This window comes from Rousettus aegyptiacus, unplaced genomic scaffold, assembly GCF_014176215.1.
Source record: "Rousettus aegyptiacus isolate mRouAeg1 unplaced genomic scaffold, mRouAeg1.p scaffold_m13_p_13, whole genome shotgun sequence".
Taxonomy (NCBI): Eukaryota; Metazoa; Chordata; class Mammalia; order Chiroptera; family Pteropodidae; genus Rousettus; species Rousettus aegyptiacus.
Window position 1 is genome coordinate 20,439,995 of NW_023416288.1, and position 5,809 is coordinate 20,445,803.

The window sequence follows — 5,809 nt, forward strand, 5'->3', positions numbered from 1 at the left end:
CTGCATCAAAGCAATATTTCCCTCCAGTAGCCACCATACCCTGCTAGGATTGGCATAATGGCCTCAGACAAGGCTTTCCTGGGACATAGTTATGTGTTCTTCCCTACCATGTTGCCAAGGCGATCATTCTCAGGGAAAAGCTATTTCCAGAGAGATTATAAGAGACTTGCTGGCTGAAAAAGGAAGAATTTTGAGAAGAGATGTGGTGTCAGAGGAAACGATCCTGACCACATATGCTCCCTGAGATCTTACAGAGATCGAAGCTCATAAAAGAGACCCTTTGGAGAGAAGACTTTTTTCTACTGTTTCTCCTGTCAACAAGCTGTGGGGCCTAGGTTTAGGATGGGAAATAGCAGTCCCCTCTATAAATCATGGAAGGCCTAGTGCCTTTCATCTGTCAGAGGGTAACTGACATTTAATTGGAATCAATTGACTCTTTTGAGTCTGTTGGAGTTTCACCAGAGGAAAGACTGCTCATTCAACTATTATTATCCACTTCAAGCAGCTTTGACTTTTTAAAAAACTTTCATGAAGATGAGTGGGAACAAGAAAGTCAAGCCACAGGTGACATTCACTGAACATTTTCCTTGGGAAAATTGTTCATATTATGTCTTGTTGACCCTCACAACCTTCCTAAGAGCCACATAGGTTCTAGGTAGATGTAGAATCTGGAAAACTCAAGTGAGTTATTTAACATCATCCTTTATAAGCAAGTGAGAGCAAGGGGTAAAGACTAAGACTCTTGCCTCCAAACCCTGTGGTTTGTGTGCTAAAATTCTCACACAGCAAAGCCTCTGCTCAGAAATATCCCTTTTCCCTCAAGGCCCCAGCCAAACTGGTAGTGGGCTCTGTACTTTTGGTGACTGTTGTAGTTATTTATGCCATGTAACAAACTACTCCAAAACTTAGCAGCTCCAAAAAAACAACATATTGTATAATATTTCATGGTTTTGTAGGTTAGCAATTCAAGAATGGCTTGGCTGGGTAGTTCTGGCTCAGAATTTCTCATCTGATTGTAGTCAGACAGTGGTTGGAGCTAGATAAGTAGGTGGTTAGAATATCTGACCAGTCATCTCTTTACAAAGTCTCAGCAGCCTCTGTGAGTGTTTATTTAGTTTGGGCTTCCTCACAGCAAGTCAGCCTCAGGAGTAGGACTTCTTACCGTGACATCTCAGGGCTACTGCTCAAGTGTTGCAGCAAACCAGGGGGAAACTGTGTTTGAGACTGAGAGTTAAGAGATATGTAGCTTCTAGTTTCTTTGATTGGAAGCTCTTTCTTGGACTCCAGTATTTAGATGTAATGTGTTCCTGGAGACTATGTCACATGAAAGACCTCTCATACAAAATTAGTGGCTTGAACTATTGGAACATTGGTGAAAAATACCAAATATATGCATTCATGTACTGAAAGGTGACATTTAAGTCTGTGTTGGCAAAAAAAAAAAGATAAAAGGAAAAAGGCCCCAAACTTGGTGTTATTTATCTTAGAGAAACCAGACACTGTAACTCAAATAATGCAACAATTGGTCAACGTGATGCACCTGTTATCCACACTGTTAGTATATCCTTAAGCAGCTTCGTATATTGAAATAAATCCAGATAAAAGCCGGATCCTATGCAAAGGCTTCTGAAAAGTAAAATATGTGTTATAATCAAGGGACAGAGGTTGCTCTTTACAAGTAGTACCAGACTCAAGGGGTTCATTTTGCCTGCATGTGTCAATAGCCAAAAGATATCCAGACCAGAGTCTGTGGCAAAGAAAGTAGAGGTTTATTTAAGGAAATGACGCTAAGCCCGGAGACACAGGTGATTGCTCAAAGACCTGGCTCCCCAATGGCTCCTGAGGAATGGGTTATATAGGGGAAAACTCATTAATAGCTAAGGGAGTTGGGGTCTTGGGTTCTACTGATGGGTCGAGACTAGGATAGGAGGCAGTTGATCATTGCATCAGGTCCTGATGTTAGTCATGGCACCATTCTGTCTAGTTTCAAGGAGTTGCTGATAGGGTCTTTAGCTTCCATGGGTGTGGAGCTGCAAGATGTTATTTTTAGTTTTAAGGAAACTCAATAGACCTGAGGCTTTGCTCCTAAAACTGTTTAACACTGACCTAGGGGCTTAATAATTAAGGGAGTGGTTGTGCAGTATGCAGAAGGATGAGGAAAGAAAAGAAGCAAGTGAGCCCAAGGCCAGACTTAATCAAGGAGAAAGAGAAGTAAAAATTTACAAGGTTACTCAAGTATTGTTTATCTGGAAAATACCCATATTAATTAGGGTACAGGATAAGTTACTCTCATAAAGAGATTTGAAAATACAGTGATTCAAATGAAACAGAATTCGATATTTCTTTTATATACCAGTCCAGAATCAATTGGAAATTTAGGGTGTGTAGGCTGTTATGCTTCATGAAGCAATTCGGGGACTCAGGATTCCTTCTATCTTGCTGTTACTCCATCCTTTAGGATGTTGTCATCTTCAAAATAGGCTTGGCAGCTTTATACTGTGCATTTGAATCTGGGTAAGGGAAAGAGATGGACTAGATAGAAAGGAATTCAAGTAAATTTCTTTATTAAAGGATTTGACTCTGAACTTGCACATATTACTTTTGTTCACACTCCACTGACTGGGATTTTGTCACATGCTTCTGTCTAGATACAAGGAATGCTGGACAAGAGGGTGTCAGCTTAGCAGCCATGTATTCAGTAAAATGTGAAATTTCTATTAGTAAAGGGAGAAGTGCAGATGGTATCAGGGGACAATAAACAGTCTCTGCCACATAATTGTCAGGAGTTATGTAGTCTACACAGAAATGCTGGTGGAAGGAATGCTTACGCTGAAAATATTATGCTCTCTTATTCTTAGTTTTAAGGAAGCTGCCACTTTTCTCATCTGAGCCACTGCAACTGTATGTAGCCTGAGTATCATTGGAGAACACCCAGACACCCAAAGGGGTCCTGCTGAGGGTTCAAAAGGAATGGAACCAGATAGCCGATCAACTCCAGATTTACGAGGCAAATTTTTTAGTTTGCGGTTTTTCTGTGGAGCAACTTTGTCACTGAGAGCGTCGAATTAGAAATCAAGAAACACATATCTGTTGAGCACTTAACACATGCAGAACATTGCCTTGGGATCTCTGAGAAATAAAAGGAGTATGAGATGATCCTTGCCTCCTAGGTACTTGGAGTAGATTCAGTCTTGAAAAGTTAAAGATAAATGAGATCATAAAATAATGATTTAACATTTCATATATACTTATTGAGTGTTTTATAACGCAAGGGGACTCTATGGCTCATTGATGAATCTAAGCTCTCTGTTAGATGGGCTTCCTTTTGCAGGCAAAAGACAAGCAAAGCCAAAACAGTACTGAATGGTAAGAAGCTGGAGAGACAAGATACTTTAAAAGTGTGTGGGAAGGGACTGACAGCCCCGCCCAATCCAACCATCTAAACCCCCTTATACCTACTCATGGCCTAATGAGTCCTATAGAGAGAAGCACAATGGAGTCCAAGGATGAAGGGCATTCTGGGGGTTGAAGTCCTGTCAGGGTGTTTCCTAAAGAAGCATGTGTCACCTATCAGTGGATAAAATGGAGAAAAGAAAGGAGGGCTTTGGGGATAGAGAGACAAAAATGGGAAAGTGAGAAGTAGGACTAGCTAGTTATACCAATCGACTGGAGTGAAAAGTTGTGCAGAAACAGAGTGGGAAGAACAAGGCCTGGGATCAGGGTCTGAAAGACCTTGAATGTGCAGTCAAGAAATCTTTTTAATGTGTTGTCTGTTGTGGAAAGCAACAGGGTGGGCTTGGCAGCAAATGTTTTTAAATAACACGCTACACCTAGACAGTGAAGGAACACCACTTAGCTACATTAGAATTTTAATGTTAGCTGGAAGTTGCTAATTACAGTGGTTTCTTCTGGAACCTGGGGTAAACACGAAAGTTCCATTTTGAAAATCTGTATTTAACTGGCTAAGCATCTTTTACAGACTTCGGTCTTTGAGTGTTTGATCAGTTTTTGTTTATTCTGTTTGATGAGCCTGGTCTCACACAGTTTTCTTTGGGGCTTCCTAAATATGAGCGTCTTCAAAAGGGAGAGGAGCAGGAGTTCACTGACACCTCCTCAGGCCTGTCCCTCAGAATGTGGGGGCTGCTATGCTATTACTGGTTTTTGGCACAAAGTCATAAAAAGATGGACATGAGACCTATACATTTGTGTTTTCATGGCTGTAACATCGAGTGGCATTACTTTGACTAAAGATCAAAACAAAGTGATAAAAAAAAAAAGCTTGCTTAGTCAGAATAATGCTACTCTCAGGACATTAAGGAAAGATGGAGAATGAGAAGAAATTTAGAAGAAAAGCAGGGGTAACAGGGAGCCTGCATTTCTAGCACCCTTCCATAGGTCAGTGAACGGCATTTGGCTAGATATTTGATTGATAAAAATGTATGTGTATATCAGTGCATTCCCAATGCCAGTGCCTGGTACATAGGAAATTTTTAATAAATTGTATTGATGATTAAATTAAGTGATTTATACAAAATATGTAAAACAAATATCAACAAGAAAAATTATTAATTATGGTTCCGTTTGTAGTTTTTTTTTTTTGTTTGTTTGATTTTGTTTTACAAGGCTGAGAAATTACGGGGTAAGGGGAGAAACAAAGCATCATGAAAAAAATTAAAAATCACCTATAATTTCACTTTTCAGGAATAATCACTTTTAACATTTAATTGTATTTCTTCCAGTCTTTTTTCTATGAGTATCTTTGTTCATATGTAAATTTTAATTAATTTAAACCAAGTATATAACCTGGAGAACAGAAACAGAAATTTAAGAATACTTCATGGACTTATTAAGTTTGCTTCTCTGTTGTAGTCTTAAGACATGGCAAAGATATGCAGATATATACCTGTATCTTATGTGAGTCACCATTCGCTTAGTTACACGTTTGGAGGCTGCTGCATCAACACACACATACTTCATTTTACGCTTATGCTCCTTTTTGCTCTCAATTTTTAGCAGCATTCAATTAAGGTCTATTATTAAACTAAACCAAAACAGAATAAAAAACAAAAAGGGCAGACAAAAAATTAACAAGGTTTTGAGGCATTTAGCCTTCTAATTTAAATGGTCATTCAGCAGCATGTGCCCATTAGTCAAACCTTGCCTTCTTCATTAAGGCTTTAACAAAAGGAAGAGGGAAGTTAGAGGCCTGTGTATTGATTGCCTCCATATTGGTTATTTTGCTAAGACATGACTGCAGCCTCTGAAATTGGTTTTTAGTGGAGCCTCCAGTCCAAAGACCTATGGTGAAGATAGCACTTGGGACAGCAAAATATTTTAATACCTTGGCATCATATAATTGGACACTAGCCTCGTTTTCCATGAGCCTGGAAAGGCTCTCCACATACTTGAAGAGTTTCGAGCATCCCCTACTCTGTCAACATGCTAGGAAAATAATAGGCTTTTCTTAAGTATGATAGAAGGGGGTTTCTATGAAGGGCACTTATTGTGCAGTTGGGATGTTTTCCCCTCTCTTTTCTTTGGCTTTTCTGTCTAGCTGCTCAGGAGGTACGATTAGGCTCTCAAGAGGGGTAAAGGGGCTGGTATGCATTCTCCCAACCCCTCACCGCAAACCCGGCTGCCTAAGCTGAAGCAGCCACACAGAGAGCTAAGGAAACTTTAAAAACTTAATTAAGGGAAAAAAAGCAAACAAAATAATATGATAGTGGATTGATTGAGTGCTGTAGCCTTGCCAGGGAAACCGCAGAGTCTGCATTTATGTGTTTCTTATGCAAGACATATCTAATTAAAA